General features: G+C 37.9%; 1 long non-coding RNA gene across 5 annotated transcripts in view; it reads left to right on the top strand.

Annotated features, from left to right (window-relative positions):
- Positions 1-243: 243 nt before the first annotated feature.
- LOC138924145 (uncharacterized) overlaps positions 244-21,818 on the top strand; it is a 116,112-nt gene continuing 94,537 nt past the window's right edge. For 4 of the 5 annotated variants that reach the window (XR_011438857.1, XR_011438858.1, XR_011438861.1 and 1 more), the window contains exons 1-3: positions 250-373; positions 14,930-15,054; positions 16,243-16,365. This is a non-coding gene — a long non-coding RNA (uncharacterized lncRNA). Of the gene's footprint in view, positions 374-14,929; positions 15,055-16,242; positions 16,366-21,818 lie in introns of all 5 variants that reach the window. The other variant, XR_011438860.1, reaches the window with a different exon arrangement.

Here is a 21,818-nt window from a genome sequence, read left to right as displayed (position 1 = left end):
TTGGAATTTCAAGCAGTATTTTGTAAATGAATGCCTAGGATGATGGAATCAAGAGCATGTGTGAATGACATTAAGTGGTTGGTATGCTTACATCTCGGAAGCTAGGAATAGCTCAGTGTGAACTTGATAAATTAGGGAAATTGGCAGCAAAACCTAGAGGAAAGTCAAATAGGGCAAGGGCAAGATGTGCCAATCAGAAGCCAAAAACAAAAGGCAGAGATAAAAGACAGGGGCTGTCTGCACATGAGTAGCAACCCCGGAAAGTCTGGAGCGATTGCAAACCTAAGAGCAAATACCAGTCAGCAAAACAGTGCTGCTATTAAGAACGCTAACACAGTGATGCAGTAACAGGAGGGTGACAGGCCAAAACCAGGCGGGAACATTTCCTCTTTATTGGCATATTGGCGCTGGTGAAGACTTTGAGAAACAATGGTGTCTGGTGTGGTTCTCAACACTTTAAGAGGAATGTAGCGAAACTGGAGAGAGTCCAGCAAAGAGTAACAAACGTGATAAAAGAGTAGGAAAACAGAACCTGAGAGGAAAGGTTAATAACTAGGATTGTGTAGGCTGAAGGAGCAAGAGGGCTAAAGGGTGAGTTAATATCTGTTTAAACATATGCCTGGCTATTATAATGAGCAAGCTGACTAGCTGTTCCACACGAACCTAATAAGAGAATGGGGGGGAGGGGCATTTACACTGCAGCCTTAGATTTGTGTTAGATATAAAGAAATATTTGGTGGGAATAGAAGAAGTTGTTTTACACAAAAGCACTCTTAAAAAGGGGTTTGTGCAGCAGCTTTTCTTCGAGAGATGGAGGACTGCAATGCAATGGGCATTTGTTTGATGTTCCAGTTAGTCGGAGTTGACAAGACTGAGCCAGTCATGGAGGTAGGTCACTTTTACCTTCAGAAGGGACAAATGAAAAAGGCGTAATAGTGTATTTTGTAAGACTACTGCCACAAGGGAAAAAGAATTGTTTATATTCATTAAACTCATTTCCACCTTCAAGCCCAGTTTTGTCTTTGTGAATTGGATAGAAACGGGAGCAGAGTAAGGTAACCGGGGATTTGAATCTCTACTGTCCCATTTGCCTATGTCTAGAGTTTCACAGACATGAAACTCTAACAGTGCCAAATGATCACCCAAAATGCTGGGGGTTTTGCCCTTGGGTTAGGCCTAGTCTAGATCCTTGATTGTCAAAATGCGATCCACGGACTCCCTGGGTGTAGCTGAGACATTTTTAGGAGTCTGCAAGGTCAAAATGATTTTTATATAAATACTAAGATAGCATTTTTCATTTGCAATGTAACCACTTTGCATTGATGACGTAAAAGCAATGGTGGATAAAACTCCTGGTGCCCTGGCAGGAATGAAAGCCATGCCACTAACTATAATAGTAGTCATCATATTCTTCACTAGCTAATACTTGATGTAAAAAACAATGCTGATTTCACTCAAAAATGTGGTTGATGCAGCAGTAAGAATTATTAATTTCATCAAAGCTTGCCCTCTATTATGAAATCTTTTAATATTTAGTGTGACAAAATGGGAATTATGCAAAAAGAAATTCTGCTGCCCACTGAAGCATGATGTTTGTCTCAGAGAAAAGCACTTGCAAGATTGTTTGAATTGTGAGCTGAACTAGCTTGATTTTCCATGGAACATCATTTTTACTTAAAAGAATGATTGGCAGAAAAATTTGGTGATTTATGCTTGGGTATTTGGCAGACATTTTATTGAAAATGAAGTAGGTAAACTTGTCACTTCCAGGAAAAAATACAATATTTGTTGGCAATGATATGATCTGAGCTTTCAGGTCAAAAAGAAATTTAGGATTCTAATTTCAAAAATTAGAATTTGGGGAAATTTTTCATTTGGATAGCTTCCCAGTGCTTAAATATTTTTCTCATGAGATTGGTGGGGGTATTTGTAAATGTGATTTCTTTTTATCGTGTAAGCAAATATGTCAACATTTGGAAAATTTGCATTGCTCTATGAGTCAGTATTTTACAAATCACCAATGTATGATGTTACAAAATCAAGCATGGGTAAAAAATCCATTCAAAGTGCAAGTTAGTCAAATAATTTTAATATAGTAGAGTATGAAGAGTTTATGATATGATTACAGATTCCACATTGCAACTAACCCTAAGAAACTAACATGTGTCGAGTTAGGTATAATGTCAGGAAAGAATATCTACCATTATCTCTAAAATACCCCTTTCTTTTCCAACTACGTATCTCCATGAGGCCAGATTTTCTTTACATTTTTCAAAACAGCATATTGCAAAAGATGGAATGCAAAAGTAGATATGCTACTCTTTTCACCAGTTTTTTTGTTCGGGAAAAATATTTTTAATAAAAATACTATATATGTTATCTCATGGTTTGTTGTAATTTTAAGTAAATAAATAAATACTTAAAAAATTTCTTACTTTTTATGTCTAATATGGTAAATATTGATATGTATAACTCACATAAAATCTCTTTAGACTCCTCAATAATTTTTTAGTGTAAAGGGTACCTGAGATCAAATAGTTGAGAACAGCTAATTTAGACATTTGCTGTATGTCTCATGCTTCTCTAAGTTGTTGTTAGACTATTATTGGACTAGTATTCTCAAGCCGTTCTTAAACTAGGTTCCCACCCATGTACTTATGCACAGGTAAGAGGAGTTGTGCAAACTGGTTGGATCATTCTTTAGCTGACACTTTATCTTTCTGGTACAGGTACAACTGCTTGCACCCTGGCCCCTGGCTGAGTGGGTATCTGACAAACAGAAAGGTAGTCATCTCACCAGCTGTGTATAGGGACAGAATGACCAGAAGGGAAAATAAACACTAACTCACTCATCACGTACTCTGCTTACTCATGCTATCCAGGCTGCAGCCACTTTCTTTTGGCCACTATGGGATTCCCAGGCATGTCACACTCCTGTGAGCACAACATCTCATTGTGGAGTTTGTCAGGTTACATCACATTCTCGGTACTATCTGCATTCCAACCACAGGCAAATTTCACAAAGTCAACCACTTCGTAAATGGAGAGGGTCAAATTCCCTAATTATTCACAGGTCTTCTGGGTTATATTAGGGGCTGTATGAAAACCAGACAGGGTCCTTGTTCCGTACATGCCTTGGATTCGACATTCCTTCTCTTCTCTGTAGAAGTTGACGGAGTTAATATAAGTCTGGTCATTTGGATGAAAGCGACTTCAAAATATTTCAGAGACTGATTTTGGACTTCAGACTTAGGCAGAGATTGTCTGGTTTTAAAGCTATTTATTGAAAATGCCTTGTCAATTATTTTGCAATATTTTATAATAACGGATGTGGTGGAAGAGGTTTCCCAGGAAATAGACTCTAAGAGAGTTGCATGCATATGCTGTATTTGTGGGGAACAATTCTTATTAGGTGAAGGAGACAAGATTGAGGAGGGGAAAAATTACAAGAGAAGGCTCAGGCAGTTTCAGGGGAATCTCTGGAGCTGGCATGGCCCTTTAGAGCCGCCTTGAATCAAGGAAAGAGGGCCAGGCCACTCAACCCTGAATCTATCAGTAGGCTGCTGCTGGGGAGGGGACTAGAAACTTTTGTGAGGCCAGAAAGGGTTCAGTCATGAGGGGTCAGCAGCTAACATTCACAATATCTTGGAGAACAAGTGCCTCAATCCAGAAAGTTCTAGGTGACACGCCACAGCATCCGTTACAATGGACCTTCGGTATTCTCTTTCATTTTGCATTACCTTGTAAATTAAGTGGGTTAACGCTGGAAACCTAAACCTACATTTCCTTAGAATGTTTTCTGTCTAATGTAATATCTAATCTAGCAACAAGAGGGGAATGAACACCATAAAATATAGTGAAAATAAAGGAGAAATGAGAAATTACACACAATGATTTGAGGATGTTAAAATGGGGAATGGCTTATTTTGAGATAGGCTAATAACATCCAAACTGTAGCTCCCCAAGTGTCTACTGACACTATGACATCATTAATATTCTACAAATGAGATTGGCTGTTCCACCTTTTAATATTTCCTCAGGATCTCTAAGTAAGGGCCAGTATTGTGTAAAAGAAGGCCTTGGTAATGGAAACATTGAAAGTTTGGAAAGTTAGAACTAGAGAAGATTCTCAAGTTTATTTAGTTCAGCTTCTAGATAAGATAATAGATATTAACAGATAAGAGATAGCAACAGTTATTCATTAAATGTGTGCATTGTTTCCAACGTTGTGTTATTCAAATTACATATATCCTTTCTTATTCGCACCACATTTCTGCAATGTAGTGGTTGTTATGTTCATTTTGCCAATGAAGCAACTGAAACTCATAGATTTCAGGCTATACTCCCAGGTCATACAGCCAATGAATAGGTAAACTGGAATCAATACTCAGGTCTGTTTGATTTGACTCTGGAATCTGCGCTCAAGTACTGAAGTATCCTGTTTAGACAATAACCTTGAGGTTTTTTGTTTTTTTTTTTTAAATTCAGGAGTAGTACTGATATCTCACTTCTAGTTGAAGAAAATGAATGTATCAGCTAGTTGCCTTTTGCCATGCTTTTTTGAGTCATTTCATGATTTTTGGAAAGATGCAATATAGGTTCAGATATGTTTGTAATTGTAAATATCTTTCCTAACTGTCTTACCTAAAGTGTAGTCAAAGTAATGACCAAATATAAAGTTTTCCCTAGAATATGGGTAATCTCGGTGTCCTGAAGATTCTATTGCTTCTTTGGGTGCTACATGCCTGGAAGGACTTAGGGAGACAGTATTAAAAAAAAAAAAAAACTAGTGATTCCTGAAAAAAATTTTGCTTGGTTTCTTTTATCCTACTGAAGCGTTGCTCAGACTATATGTTGCCATCTTTTCCTTTCCCTTGCTCATTTAAGCCTGTCCTTGATGCTGTTTTTTAAAAAAATATTGAAGTATATTATACATGCAGAAAAGTATATTATCCATACATTTTTTGTCAAAGTATACCATGCATATAGAAAATACAGTATGTTATACAAAAAGAAAAGTGCATATACCATAAATATACAGCTTGATGAATTTTTAGAATCTGAAAAGATCTGTGTACCCAAGCACTTCATGTTCTTTTTTCTTTTTGAGGAAGATTAGCCCTGAGCTAACATCTGCTGCCAATCCTCCTCTTTTTGCTGAGGAAGACTGGCCCTGAGCTAACATCATGCCCATCTTCCTCTACTTTATATGTGGGACACCTGCCACAACATGGCTTGACAAGCCATGCCATGTCCGCACCCGGGATCCGAACGGGTGAACCCCAAGCCCCGGAAGCGGAACATGTGAACTTAACTGCTGCGCCACCGGGCCGGCCCCACTTCATGCTCTTTTTAATCAGATGTCGTATGTATCAGCATTATTGGGTTTGGAGGTGCAAATGCCACATAACGTGACTTACCTGGCCCCCTCCTCTACTTCCTGTTTCTGGGTAGAGGTAAGTGCATGGTAATCTCAGGTTTCATAAAGAGAAGAACAAGGAGTTCCTTACGACAGGATAAAGTTGGAAAGAGCTAAGAATAAAAATTGTGACAGATTGAAGAAGAACCTGAAAATCCCAGGATGCAAGTATATTGCCAGGGAAAAGACTTGAAAGAAAAGGGGTTAGGCAGAAATTGCATTAACCAATTTCAGTAGTCCTGGAAAAAGTAATTTTGGACAGAGTGCAAGTGTGAAAAATATTGCAGAAATGGAAGCAAGAGAACACGTCGGCTATTGACCATAAGGTGCAGAGGAGAGTGAGGAGGCAAACACGACTCGAGAGTGTGAATCCTGAGTGTCTGGGAAGATATGGGTACCACTGAAATGAAATGTGAACTGGGAGAGGATGGTTTTGCAGGGAACATAGTGGGCAATTTCAAGACTGTGCAGTGTCAATAATATCAATTACTTTACAAAGAACTAAAAGGGGGAGGGAAGAAAAGCCATCGTTGGATTTGCTTATTGGAGCAGAAAGCAGATCACAAGGGATGAGCACGTGGCAAGAAAGTAGAAACAATAAGTGTAAACTATCCTCTCCGTTCAAGACTTTTTCAAGGAAAAAAAAAACAAAAATTAATTCAGAGAATGCCTAAACCAGGAAAAACTTTTATGGGGGTATATAAACAAAAGTGGTAATAAAGTCTCAGTGAAAGAAGAGGGCGCGGCTAAGTGAAAGGCTTAGCATGGGAGAGGAGAACATTTTCCCACGAGGTCAGAAGGAAAAGTTGAGATTTTGATGAAGAGAAAAAAAGGAGGAATCAAGCATTGGCCTTGACTTTCTCTGGGAAGCAGGAGATCATATCACATAAGAAATGGAGGGTGGGAAGCAGTCTTGGAATTGACACTATGGGGAATACAAGGAGCCGTAAATCATTGATGAGAACAAGTACTGTCAAGCAGCAGTGAGGGCCCAGCTGACTTCAGAGAGCCCGGAGCTGTAGTGGAACCACTCAACCTGGCTTTGCAACTTTCTTAGGCAGCATTTGGCAGCCTGGGACTGGCAGCTGAGAACTCAAATGATGGTATTTACCCAGTCTTGGGGATTGGAATGGCAGCTCTGGGGCAAAAGAGTGTGAAAATCTAATAAAGTGGCTGACCCTAGTGTCAAGGCTGGTTAGGCAAGCAAATGAGGCCAGAAGAGGAGCTGATGAACTGAGACAATAGTGAGCTATCGAGGGATGGGGAGGGGAGGGGTAATAATGAGACTGAGAAGCAGATTTCATTAGACATGAGGAGACGAGAGACTTCTAATGATAGAAGTTTCTGGTCAGAGTTTGCTGTAGCTTCAATTCAAATTATATTAGAAGAGAAAAGAAGTAAGAATAATACTAGGGTCTAAAGATTTGGGATGGGATCAACTTTAACCAATGTTGGTTATTGTTATAGTTGTTTGTTTTAAAGCTAACTGTACATGAGCCTTTGCAAATACTGTCACAAGGACTATATGTCTGATAAGTCTGACAATTATTGTCTGCAACAATCTTTCAAATTTGTAGATGAGTTTACACTTTCATAAACAAGGCCACTTTCATAAACAAGAATTCTCTTAACCCTCACAACAAACCAGAGTTCCTTTCCTTATACAGATAATGAGAGCAGTTTAGGAATTTACCTGAGGTCACAAAGAGAATAAATGGCAGAAAGAGGAACTCCAGACAAGCCGCCTCATTCCAAAGCTAAGGTTCCTTCAAGTCTGGAGCCCTGGGTTATAAGCAGTATTGTGTTATCCACCTTTGGTTTGCAACACTTCAATAGTGTCTTTAATGCTCGAGACCTGTGGGCATGTGCTAATTTACACAGCTGACTTATTCCTAGTTCAAAAACGAATACATGTTTAATTATACTCTCAAATTTTATAAATACAGTTGTCAACTTTGTCCTTGATAAACTGAAGCAGCATCAACTTTCAGGCATGATTATTTGAGTGCACAAACCTTATCTTAACAATTACTTGAAAGCAGAGAAAATAATTAAAAGAAGGTATTTGTGTATGTTATCGACTTGACTGATATTAAAATAGTACACATGATATAGACAGGACTCTCTGTTTTTTCTCATTTTGGGGCAGAGGCAAGAATGCATGGCAGGAAGCAAGTCTGCATATCTTGGCCCGTCAAGGTTTTGGCAGGTTATAGAGGAGGGTACAAATTCCCTCCTATATTGTGCTGGGATATAAGCTTTCTTTTGGCCAATCTAACTGGGCTGCCTATCTACAAAATGGAGGGTAGAGTTAGAAATACTCACAGACCTTGATGGTGAGAGATATATATATTGTGTTTGTGTGCTGAGGTTCAAATCTTGAGGGTTTTAAAGCTCCCCTCAGTCACTTTTTTGAAAGGGTATTGCGTTTAAGCTATACTAAATTGGGTTTATATATCAGTGACTATAAAGTGATTATAAAGGAGAAGAAAGTTGCTATCTTAGCTCGAGTACCAAGTGATTGCCAGATGCCACAGCTATGGTATATGGCACTAATGGGTGACCTTTTCAAAAGAAAGTGACTTAAAACAGACAACATTCCAAATGTCATTATAGCCTGGGCGACTAGAAAGATTCAGAGAGTAAGAAGCAGAAAATGGTGGTGAATGAACAGACTTTTCCAGGTCATGATGAGATCTGATAAATTATCCTTAGTAACCAGAATTAAGGTTAGCTTTTTTTCTTCTTTTTTGCCTCCTCTAACACAATTCTCCTAGTTGATTAATATTATTTTTTCTCTATCGGATAGTAGAAAAATTTTTTCACTGAACCTCGGTTTTTAACACTGTCTGCTTTTTGTTTTGTGTGTGTCAATATTGCAGATCAATAACAAGTCAAATAACTGTTAGTAAAACTTTCAGAAAGACATCTTCAAGTTCTTGATGGTGTACTGTCATTGTTGATCCCGTCTAGTATTTAGAACATTATTATAATAAGGAGAAATGCCTTAGAGAGGTTACCATGAATGAAATGTGATGGAAAACCAAAGGAAAGAGGAAAAGCAAGAAAAATATTAATGTGAGGCATAAGATTGGAAAGAGACAAATAATATGTGAAGAGTGACGGGTACGTAATATACCAAACCAAAGTGGTAACTAGTTGGATATTATTTGATCATATCTTTTATGGAAAATCAAGTTTCACTTATTCATCAGTTCGGGAAATCTTATATGGTTAAAAACACATTATTATTTATTCACATTCATGGAAGTAAAGAATTACAAATTTGTTTTTTAGTAAAGTTCCAATTTCTTCTCTCAAATTAACTTTTATATTCCATTGAACACTGTGTTTGCCTGAGTGACAAAATCTGGAGTAGGCAAATTACCCTGCTGAATTGGAACATATAATTAAAAAGTACATCAAATTTAATTGGGAATTGGCGTTACTTCTCCGGGCCTCACTTATTGGGCAAGAGCATTGGCCTTGTTAATCTTTGCCCTTCCAACATAAAAGCTCAATTACTTTTTTATTTCAATTGTCCTCACTTAACCCAAGTGACGATGTAAATGGAGCAGCTTCTTAGGGGCCAAGATGCACGGGCTTTGTCCAATAGCTGCTTGGTTCATTCTAGATACCTGTTTCGATGAAACAACCAGAATTGCCATGATTTAAATTTATTCCATCATCTCGTAATGGTCCTTGCAGCTCTCAAAATCTGTGTGTTTTATAATTTCTGGATTGATTTGCCTCGGATGAAAAATTGGGGGTTTGCATTAGATGACATCCAAACTTCCTTCTAGTTCTAGAATGTCAATGGGTCTAGAAAACAGCTTTTTTTTTTTCAAAGCTGGTTTCAACCACACTTGCTTTATAGTTTTTTTCCCTTTAAACAAGAGAATTTCATAAGTTAAGGTTTAGGTTTTTGCAACATCATAATTTCAGTCAACCATCAAATTGTTTCTGATTATTTAATCGTGGCATGATGGATACCAAACAACTGAGTCTTTTTTATGCCACTTTTCTTCTTGATATTTTGAAAACCTGTAATTAGTTTTAGAACCAAGTAAAATACCAAAAACTGGAAGATAAAAAGTTATATGGAAGTCATGATATATATCTTGGTAGGTGTCCAATAAATCTCCTTTTTGTTTTAAACTAAAGAAAACAATTTTGCAAAGTAAAAATTTGAGAAAGTAAATAAATGAATTATGCCATGGTTGGGGTTGTATGTTTATATTAATAATAAATCATGCTGCATATGCAATTAATTTCAGTATTAATTTAAGTAGCTATCTGCTTAAAAAGATATACGAGATGATAGCTAAATGGCATCTAGAATTGTGTTCTCTTTCTATGGCATTGCTATTAGGGACTTGTCTTTCAGAAAATAATTATAACGCTCGCAATAATAAAATTAGGGACAGAATCTCCTGAAAAGGGTGAATACCAATAGAAAAGGCCAATGCTGTCTCAGAATTTCTGAGAAGTGCTCTGTTAATTTAGAAATTTGTTTAACAACGTAGTGATAAAATGAGCATGATGATATGCATCACACTGAAGAAAAGATGAAATTAAAATCATTATTTAAAAGTGGTATTCTAAGTCAACATTATCGCTAATTTTAAGATGTTTATTGAGTCTTAAATATTAAGTTAGCAAGAATAAAAATTTTAAAACTGAATTTTAAAAGATTTTATATTGCTGATTTGTTTATATTGATTAACTTGCTTAATTTTGTAATTGTCTTAAAATGCACAGCTATCAGTATAATTTTTTTCTTCCCCTTTCAGAGTGTTAAGACTTGCTTTGGGTTCAAAGACTCAATGATCATTAAGTTTTTCAAAGACAGCTGTTAAATTATAATTACAATTAAATTTTTTAAATGTTTTTTCTATAGCATAAGAACTGTAGGTTAGTATATATGTACTTTTTCCCATAAATTGTTTCTATACTCAGTACACATGCATGTGATAGGTATTTACTTGTACATAGTGAAACATATATAGAGAACATATACACACACATATATACACACATGCATTGAGGTTGAGTCTTTGATTCATTTCATGTATTGTGAAACTTTAAAATATGCGAGATAATACTCAATTTTCATGACTACAAAATAATTAATTTTAAGTCCCAAAATATTATTAAAATGCTATAAAGTGTTAAAGATACATGTACATGTTTTATATATCTATATGACAATAATCAGTCCAGAATTATGTAATACTTAAAAATTTACCACACAGGGGCTGGCCCCGTGGCCGAGTGGTTAAGTTCGCGCACTCCGCTGCAGGCGGCCCAGTGTTTCGTTGTTTCGAATCCTGGGCGCAGACATGGCACTGCTCATCAAACCACGATGAGGCAGCGTCCCACATGCCACAACTAGAAGGACCCACAACGAAGAATATACAACTATGTACTGGGGGGCTTTGGGGAGAAAAAGGAAAAAAAAACATAAAATCTTTAAAAGAACTGTTACATCTTTAAAAAAAAATTTACCACACAACTTTAAACATGTGGATTTTCAGATATTTTATTTTAATGCATTTTCTGTCTCAAACTGAATGACATTTCAACATAGCTCATTGCATTGACGATATATATTTGCTGGTGCCATTAGTTTGAATTTAGCAATCATGGTGCTGCTTCAGCTAGCAGCAAACTTCTAATGGTCAAAGCATCAATGTTGTCCTCCTAGTTTATTAAAATGAAATGCTCCAAAAAGACATTATTAAATAAGGATGTGCCCTCTGGTGTGTATTCAGCACTTTATGGAGTCTTATAAACTATACATAAGATAGTCAATGATTTTTCTTGGCAATACTTCATTTTTGTATGACTGCTAATCCCTGCGAGCATTTACTACCACACCACCACACAGGAGTAGGTTGTGCATCCGTGTACGGTATGAAAAGCTCTAAACGTGAGAACACTTTCGGCAAATTTGACTTATCGCAATTTCACATTCTTTTGTGTTCAGTTTGTGGTGCCTGGTTTCTGTGTGAAATGATTTCCAAGTTTTCAAACGAAAGCAATTAAGAAACAAAATATTTGCACCCTTCTAACTTGTGTTTCCAGTACAGCTAGATACAATACAGATGCTAAGTCACCGGTCTGAAAGAGCTTCCACAAATCTATAATAAAATAATTAAATTAGTGAGCTGTGTTTAGATCAGAGACCCTTGGTTGCCAACTCCTAAGAACTCAGGGAATTCAGAACCACAGAAGGATCATTTGGACTCCATTTGGCAGAGACGTCAGAAACTCGCTGCTCTTGGGAACATCCTTTTCCAATAACATTTATGGCTCTAGATGGAAGCGAAAAGCACCATATGTTAAGAGTTTCCTGCAAAGCTTCCTGGTAAGAGAGGAAATAAATTCAACTTGTCACAGCTGCTCGTGGGCCAGTCAAGGAGGATTTTATCACAGCCTTAAGTGGTTTACAAAACTGTCCTGTTATCGACTGAAGGGGCTTTACATTGCAGGTTTTCTCATATTGATGCTCATAATCTAAATCGTTAAACTATTTTTCTTCTTTGGACTTCAGCAGTATGCATCATCGTTTGCTTCTAAGCAAGGAGAATTATTCAAAGCAATTCAGCTAAGAATCACATTCCCATGGCAGTCTCCACAGCCCTCCATGGCTTAACTGCTAGAATGCCTACGGGTCTCAGTTCTACCTCAGGTTCGACCCGCGGGTCCTTACATTTTGCATAATTTAAGATGGGAACTGCATTTAATCAGGCTAAATTGATTATCCACCATTCTGAAAAGTCCCGACTGGCTTAAACCATGGCAAAGACCCATAGGGTCAGAAAAGATTTTTCTGCTAGAGGTATAGGTAATCCCGGGAAAAGTGTTAAAACTTTCATCGTGAGCCACAGGCTTTCCCCTAAAGTGATCCATCTTTTTACCCTCATGATTAAAAAAAAAGTTAGAGTCACTATGGGCATTTCAGTTTTCTATCATAAGCAAAATCCTTTTTAGTTTGCAAATCTACTGAAGAGATAGTGCCATACGTAAGCATCACATTTTCCTGATTAAGGGTAAGTTAAACTGATCACATTTGTTCCAAACGAAAAGTAAGTTCTTGATTTACCAACTCGCAGCTTCACATTCATGTCTTTGTGTAAGGAATGATCAAACTTATTAACGAATTTCCTATCATTTTAACAATCAAAGATGGTTTAAGCTAAAGTAAAAATTGCAATCTTCAGACATGTTTAATTATGAAAGGAATCATATAGTAAATAAATGTAGTAGAATTTCAAAGTGCCTTATGGTGATGAAATTTCCAGGATTTGTTATTTGTTTGTATACACACATCATTCCTACAAGTGAATTATAAAAATATATAAAAATTAAATAAATCATAGTGAAAAAAAATAACGTAGAATAATAAGATGACAAAAGGGAAAAATTTAACGCATCAGCCCTATATATTTATAAAAGTAGGCTGTGGATTATTCCAAGTTTCCTAGCAACCAAAACAAAACAGTTAAATCATTCACATGTTTTTCGACAGGAGAAAAAATTGTCAAATTATCCGTGTAACTTGTGAACATTAAAGTAAAGTGCAATTTAATATGAAACAATTTCACTAGCGTTATTGTATTGCACAGTTCTGGGGGCACTGTTCACATAGGTAGTCCTGAAACAGGAAGCAAAAGCATCAGTTGTTATAATAGAAGAAAGGTGCTGGTTTCAGCAATGTGATGACGATCAATAACAAATCTGTGATAGGTCCTTGCCACAATGACCATGCAGCTTTCCACTGTCAGTCATTAGACAGAAATATAATTTATAAAAGAAACTCTGAGACATTAGAAATCATGTCCCTTTGCTCACTACACTCCTATGGGTGAGCCTGGAACTGCCCTCTCTACATCTGTTCTCTCCATCATTATTTAGTAATAGAATGTGCAGCCTATATTTCCCATTCTCTCTTTCACCTAGGTTTGGCCTCTCTGATCAATATGATGGGTACAGAAGTGATATGCGCAACTTCTTTACCTATCTCTTTAAACGTACTTGCCACAGGTTTTCTCTTTCCCTCTCTTCCTGCTTGCTGGGAAATGGTGATGCCAGGATCAACTTTGGAAGCCACCTGTTGAGGATGGTAGTGTTGTCCCATGTACCCTGTATTGCTTACGTCTGGACTATTATGGGAGACAGAAATAGAATTCTGTCCCGTTTAACACTGTCTTTTGGGTATTTTTAAAGATCTTAATCTAATACAACATCAATATTATCATCTGTGTTTATAATCCCGTCACTTTGGACTAGAGAACTGAAAAGAAGAAAAACTCAAAAGAAAAAAAAAAGGAAGGAGAAAAGGATGTTGGCCCTATTTTAATAGGTTAATCAGATCGCCAAAGAATCACTCACTCAGTCGGGGCGTGAGTCTTTGAGTGTTTTGCCAATAGCAATAACAGAATCTTGGGCAGAGAATTGAATTTCATTCTAGCTATATCTGTATTCAAATTGATTCCAACATTTCCATGACTTTTGACCTTAGACAACTGATTCCAACTTCTCTCCTTCAATCTTGTCTTTAGTGTGATTGTGAGAATTAAAAAATATTAGCTAACATTTACTGTGTGCTGGGTCCTGGTCTAAGTGTTTACATGTGTTATTCCATTTAAGCCTTTTTGCAATCTGTATATGAGAAAGTACTATTGTCCTGCTTTATAGCCAAAGAAACTGAGGCAAGGAAAGTCAAAACAGCTTGCCCAGCGTTGAAAGCTGGTAAGTGGTGGAGCAAGCTGAAAGGCACCAATGTGTTGGTCTCTAAGAGATAGCATGTGACTTTCTAAACAAGATGATCTTTAAAGTATTAGTGCCATGCTTGGCTATCCATGATTATGTATCCATAATTCCTTTTTAATAGCAGTTTTCTGATATAAAAAGTAGTGCTTATAAATCATAAAGATATTATAAAAATGCACAATAGCACAAAAAGCCATTAAAAGTCACTCATACTTCCTTCCCCCAAAATCACTGCTAACACAGCACATAGACTTCTTTTAGCATCAGATTGTTCTCTTAATTGTTTTTATCATTTGATGACATGTAACCCAAGTACCGCCTTTAATCTCACCCCCCAACAAAAATCACCACCTCTAATTTCTAATGTGTACTGTGAGGAAGGATGTTTCATTTTGCTACGTTAGTCCAAGCAGTTCCTTGGAGCCATATTCTGCTCCCTGCTACTCCCAGATTAGTAATAGGTTTGCCTTGCACTTTTCTGCTGGTCTCCTCTGGAACTCTGGGACACAGTCCCTCTAGAGTGTTGCTCCCACCCTGAAAGCATGGTGGCTAGAGATATGTAAGGTAGACTACGCCTTCCTTTGTTTTTTGTCCATTTTCTTTGCAATATCTCAATTCAAGTCTCTGCGTGTGTATTTGACATTAATGTGTTAGGGTAACTAGAGGAAATTACAATGACAGGAAGAAAATTGTAAAATGTCTTTACTGAATTTGACTTTCTCATAATTTAAGGAAAAGGCACCCAAGATGTTAACCACATTCTTGGATTCCTGGGCACCCTCCAGTTTCTGACCTTGTTCTCCTAAACTCCAGCCTGCAACTCTCTGTGAAAATGCAAATAGCAAAATGGGGATAATGTGAGTACTTTTCTCATGGAATGTTATGAGGATTAAATGAATTAATACGCATAATACACTTAGTGCCTTGCATATAGGAGGTGTTATATTAGTGTTATTAATATTGCTACTGTTGTAAAGGTAGAAGTTAATCCTAGTTTCCTATACTGTACAGGGGCCAGCCCTGTGGCATAGTGGTGAAGTTTGGCATGCTCCGCTTAGGTGGCCCAGGTTTGTGGGTTTGGGTTCTAGGTATGGACCTACACCACTCATCAGCCATGCTGTGGTGGAGACCTACATATAAAGTGGAGGAAGATTGGAACAGATGTTAGCTCAGGTCTATTCTGCCTCAGCATAAATAAATAAATAAATAAATAAATAAAATCTTTAAAAATCCTAGTTTCCTATAGTGCGCAAAGTCACCTCTCTAACACTGGAGAAATCATTTCACATCACTAGGCAGAGCTATATTAGATACTTTCATTTATACACACATCACCTTTCAAAGTGTGGCCAGGCAGCCTTCTGGGAATAAGAAACATGACACTGTTAAGCCACGTACCTGTTAAGAATACTTAAGCTACAGAAGGCTCAGCTAAAGTTTTTAGATTCTGGCTATAAGCGATAACTTCTTAGAAAATGCGCTTGTTGCAGTCTCCGTCTTGGGGGAGGACAGGATGCCAAGCTAGTTTTATTCTTCTGACACATATAGCATGAACATTTCCCACATCACTAGATAATCGTATAAAATTTGACTTTGATTATGGACATGATCAAGGGAATTGTTGAACCAGAATCTCCTTACTTTCATGAAGAAATTAAATTTTCAAAAAGCTTTAGAAGGAAACATTTATCTTGCAAAATCATCTGCTCCTTATCCACAACATACTTCATGCAAGCCGATGGTAGACAAGAGTTTTTAAGTAAACTGGTTACCTAGCTCAGAAGACAAGCGTATTTGAGGTAGAATAAATGTATGTGTAAAAACTAAGGTAACTAGTCATTTAAATTCAACAGTCTAGCAAAAATATTGTGAGGACCTACTGTATACCAGGCCTCTTGGCACTGAATCTACAAATAAGACTAAGACTCCATCCCCGCTTTTAAAATGTACCTGGCAGAACGAAAAGGAAAGACGTAAATTAGGGAAATAATGTTTTACAAGGATATTGAGCAAGTCATTCTCGTTAAACTTTATCACCATTTTAGATGTTACCGAATACAGGAAAAGCAGAAGGAAACATTCAGATTGTCATGAGACAAGCTATTCCGTTTACTGAGTGCTGAAAACTAAGAGCGGCAGATAGACTGGGTAAAATGGAGGATCAGAAGGTAAGTGATGATCACGTCAAGGGAGCAGTAAAATTTGTGTAACCTGTGAAATAAAGAAGGTGAGGAAAAGGCAGAGTCTTGAAGCTTGGTTATAGGGCCTTTCTCAAAGTAAGAAAGCTTTATCTGTTTTTAATGAGAAAAATTCTATGAGTGATTCATCAATCAGACATGCTAGGAACACCATGAAAACAGCAGCACTATTGTACTATTTTGGTTGTGCGTGTGTGAATAAACAGGTACATATTTCTATGTTCCCAGGTTGTGGGTACTTCGAGAAGGAAATTCTACTTTATTTAAATTCCTCCATAAAGCACCTAATGAAATTTAATAGAAGTAAAGAAGTTTACATTTTGAATGAAAATTCATAGTGGGCCAGTGACAAGCTCGAGTTCAGAGAAGCAGCAGTTTGCGTTAATTACTTTTGTTTCAGTATTTGTGTGAGTTACTGTCTGCTCCTTTCACTCCTGTCTTTCATTGGTTCATCCTAATAGCACTTCTAGCAACAACAGTTTAAACGAAGCCTAGAGGTCTTTTAGGGGGCAAAAAGGACAGCCATCAGATGCAAAGTTTGTCGATAGGCCTGAATGGGTCACCAGGTTGAAAATTTTTGCCAATTATGGGGCTATTAGAGCTGATACAAAAGAAGCGGAAATATATTCCTAATTATTTTGCTTTTGGAAAAAGCGAGAGGCCATCATCCATGATAATACCTGCATATAAACAGAGTACTTAGCTGCCTAGGTTTGTGTCTATGGGTATATTTACACCGCCTCCCCCTCCCGTATCCTCTCAGCCTCAAAACTGGCAGTTATATATGTTCCTTTCAATGTGTCAAACAACCAACAACTTGGATTTGAAAAGAGGCAGGCATTCCAAACTGGCAAAAACAGTGGAAATATATGTGTAACAACATCAAATTCAGACAGACAATAGCTAATATTTATTAGCTTATGTATGTGTCCTAATATGCTTATGACATGCCAGGTACTGTTCTAACTGCTGTGTGTATATTAATTTATTCAATCCTTCTAAGAACTCTATGAGTGGGTCACATTCGTGTCACTATTTCACAGGTGAGAAAATTTAGGCATAAAGAATATTAAGTAACTTTCCAAAGGCCAAATAGCTATTAAGTGGCAGTCTGGGATCCAAATCCACAGATTTTCCTTCCAAAGCATCCATTCTTAACACTGTGGCAAAGTGTGTTCTTACATCTAGACCGTGTAAGATTGATATGACGCTCATCTGGGGATGGGGAGGGGTGCTCGGAAAGGAAATAGCCTTTAATTGGCCAAGTCTGTATTTCACTCCGCCCGCCCTCTCTGCCTTTTTTTTAAAGCATAGTAGACTTACATCATAGGCCTTTGTAGAGGAGACCTGCAACCTTGGCCTAGGCCTGCCACACTTCGCCTTCTGGTACAAAAAACACCTGGAGTGATTGCCCCAGTGACTGTCAGAACAGAAGGTTTCCATGTTTTTCTCAAATTTTCAAAGCTGAGCTAAACAATAATAATATTTTAAACTTTACCACCTTGCACTCAGTGTCCCCGGACGTAGTAGAGCTGCTTGCACGTTTGCTGTCTGCATTTGTGTTTTTTTTTTTTGAACTGTTTGGAATGTCAGGCCCATTAAGAAGTAACATGTTCATTCAGGAAACACAATCAAAATCATTGAACATCTTTCTCAGGTAGGAGTGTATTATTTTTTTCTTCTTTGCAGAAATGTGGATGGAAATCACACCCATTCTGCTAAAGAGTAAAAAGAAATCAGTTCAAACCTATCATGAAATAAGCATTTCAGCAATATGAAGTTGGGAAATCATAGCAAGAGAACAACCAAGAAATTCAAATCACAGGGTTTACCGTGTGTCTAATTCTTTCCTTCTCCTGCATTGTATTCACATAAAAGAAGAAACATGCAGGTCAAACCCTACCACAATGAGTATCATTATCACAAAACTTCTATCTAACCAGAGAGAGGAAAAATCATAAACAGGGCCAGCATTTCAGAACTTCAGATTAATGACAGTAAATAAAGAGCGTGGAAAATTTCTTAAACTCTGTGGCCAATAGAGTTTAATTAAACATTAACCAAGTGCTCACTGGGCTGTAGAAGTTGTCCCTGGTGGTGCCAATATGAATATGACTTGATTGGTACCTTGAGGACTGATAACATATGCCTAACCATTATGGGCTCCATCATGTGACTGCTGCCTGAAGTTTTATTTTATTTAATTTCACAAGAGCACTATGACTGTTTAATCTGAGATGCATGAAATTTGGAAAACCTGTCATTGTTTCTACAACTAGGAAGTTGCAAAACCAAGATCCAAGGTCCAAACACATGCATGCCTGTTGATAATGCCGTGCAGGCCCGTGGAGCTCACTGAGAAGAGAATAAGGCACCAGAGTAAGTGAGGTCCACTTTCACTATACTAGCAAGGGAGGCGCCAAGATCTAGAATGTCAAGGCCCATTCAACCATGGTCATGCTGGCTTTGAGTAAAGTGCAGAGCCACATGCCTGAGTGTCCTGAATTTGCCCAAAAATGAGGTCCTGCCATGTGCTTTGCTCTTCATGCTCAACCTTTGAGATTCTCGTTAGACACCTCAAGACCATGGTCCCAGAGACCACAGAGCCACTTGCGTCAGAAGGACAATGTCTACTGCTCATTTGTTTACTTTTTTTTCCTCCCTTTTTATCCGTTGGATTTCATAAATCTTTTATCCCCTTTTAGCATTATTTTATTACACAGCGTATTTTAAAATTTGTGTTGGTACTTATTTTTTCTAAGATGGCTTGGGTTTGAAACCCAGTCTGTCATCTACTAGCGATGTGATCTTGGGAAAAATCACATACACACATGCACACACGCACACACACATACGCACACACACACTCACATGTACCCTTCGTAGGTCTCAGTTTCTTCAGCAGTTAAATGATTATAATAATCCTGTCTCTCGCTGAGCTGTAAGCATTAAATGATATAATAAGGGTGGGACTTGACATATGGTAAATGCTGAACAAATGCTACCTATTATTTCTGAATTTTCTAAATTTCTTATTTTTATCTAACTTTGATGGAAGGGAGATTAAGATAAAAGTTATAATGCAGATCCATAAGTTAATCAGCATATGTTTTCAGAAAAGAAAGATGCTTCATTTTTTTTTTTTTTTTTTTTGAGGAAGGTTAGCCCTGTGATTAACTGCTGCCAATCCTCCTCTTTATGCTGAGGAAGGCTGGCCCTGAGCTAACATCCTTGCCCATCCTCCTCTACTTTATATGTGGGACGCCTACCACAGCATGGCTTGCCAAGCGGTGCCATGTCCATACCCGGCATCCGAACTGGCGAAACCCAGGCTGCTGAAGCAGAACGTATGCGCTTAACCACTGCACCACCGGCAGGCCCCAAGATGCTTCCTTGATAATTGGAGTTTCATGTTAATTTATTTCAAGGTGTACTGTGACATGGAGTAACAGGGGATGCATTTCCTTCAGTGGTGTCTTCACTTGGAGAAGCCTCAATGCCGTCAAGAAGAGGATGCCCACCAGGTTTATTCCCAGCATAACAACCTGAGCTTGAATGATTTACCTCATGCTGTTTATTTGCAAAAAGAGCCTTCTTTTTGGCTAGTTTGCCACTAGTGGGCAGAGCATTCAGCTAAGATGCTTTGGTGATAGTTGTTTAGCATGTATAGATATAAATGGTTGCTTCTGACTATAGCCACAATCGTTTGTCCAATCAAATATTCTTAGGGCAATAGAACAGGTTTAATACATCATAAGGAAAAAACCACAATAAATATACATTTTTTTAAAAAGCACACACATACACACACAAGGCCACTTGCTTCATAAGGGAGCTGTGCAACTGGCAGGAGCTTTGAGGCTTGTAGTTATTTAAGAAGGAATTGAGATCAAGCCTTGGAATACAGGCAGCATTTCAGTAGATGGATATGGGAGGCAAAGGCATTGGGATAAGTGCCAGGGGTGTGTGCTCACAGGCAACATCTAGTGTCAATAGATACAAATATATCCAAACTCATTTTCAGCTCTTATATTTTCATCTTAAAAAACAAACACTACTAAAAATATTTAATTGTTATAGCAGAAAAAGTATCTCCAACATGTGATACAGAGGCACTTTCTTAGGTCACCGAAAATCACTTGGTAAACTATTGATGAATGGCTTGAAAGCATTAATACTGTTTCTTATATATGCTTAATAAATCCAAAGACAGTAATGTATTCAATGAAACAGCAAGTTGCTCTGATTAAAAAAAAAAAAAAAGCAGTCTCTCCTTTCCCAGATGCAAGATCATTTTGGTGATCACGTCCATCAGGCAACCACTGAAGTCCTGGGTGAGTCTCTGAGGAGTTCCTGACCATTAGGAAATTCTTGAGCAGTGGGAGAGAGATGGGCCTGCAGTGGCCAACAGCCTGTGGAAACATTTACAAAAGCATTCAGCAGTCTCTAATGACCAGAAAGCAACTGGATATTCCACTGCAACAATGAAAAGAAACATTTCAATTTGGATTTGTTTGCTTGTGAAACAAATGTTTACAACGGAAACCTCTGTTTGGGTTGTTACCACGCGCTCAAACAAAGTATGTATTTACTGAAGAATCAAGTACAGCTTCTCATTGTAAGGATTGCCTCTTTGGGGACAGGCTATATCATAAGGATAATGTGCTGGATAACAAAAAAGAAACAGAACTACAAGACTTTAAGGCAACAGGCAATATGTGCAACACTTACCGGCTCTGCAAAAGTGGCTTTCCCAGGAAGTACGTATTAGTTAGGATAAAAAAACTCCAGGCCAGTAACATAGAAACCAAGAATATGGTGGCTTAAACAAGACAGAGGTTTATTTCCATCTCTTGTTACAATTTAGGTGTAAGCAGTCCAGACTATGGTGTCAGGAACCAGGCTCACTCAGTTTTAGCTGTAGCATCCACAGCATTTGGCTTCCAAAGTGTGGTCCATGGTGGCTGCTCTGGCTACAGACATCATGTCTGCCTTCAAGCCAATGGAAAAGAAAGGAGAGTCGAGGGAGGGATTGCTTTTGCCCTTTAGAGCAGTGGTTCCCAACTGAGGGCAATTTTGCTCCTCCCCGAGAAGAAGATTTTTTGTCACAACTTGGTGGTGGGGGAGGGAGGTGGTAGCAGCACTATTGACATCTAGTAGATAGATGTCAGAGATGCTGCTAAACACCTACTACGGACAAGACACGCCCCCATATGATGAATTATCTGGCCTAACATGTCAGTATTGCTAAATTTGAGAAATCTTGCGTCAAACCGAAAGCTTCTTGTTGACATATATTTGCAGGACACAGAAGCTGGCTGAGGACTGTTTCCACTACACTCCAGCTGCATTCTGAGGGAATTGCCTGGCATAAATGAGCATAATCTTTGGCAGAGACTGCCAGTGGTCTCCAGTGTCTGTTC

Source organism: Equus caballus, chromosome 5 (assembly GCF_041296265.1).
Source record: "Equus caballus isolate H_3958 breed thoroughbred chromosome 5, TB-T2T, whole genome shotgun sequence".
Lineage (NCBI taxonomy): Eukaryota > Metazoa > Chordata > Mammalia > Perissodactyla > Equidae > Equus > Equus caballus.
This window is presented reverse-complemented; position numbering and strand designations above follow the sequence as displayed.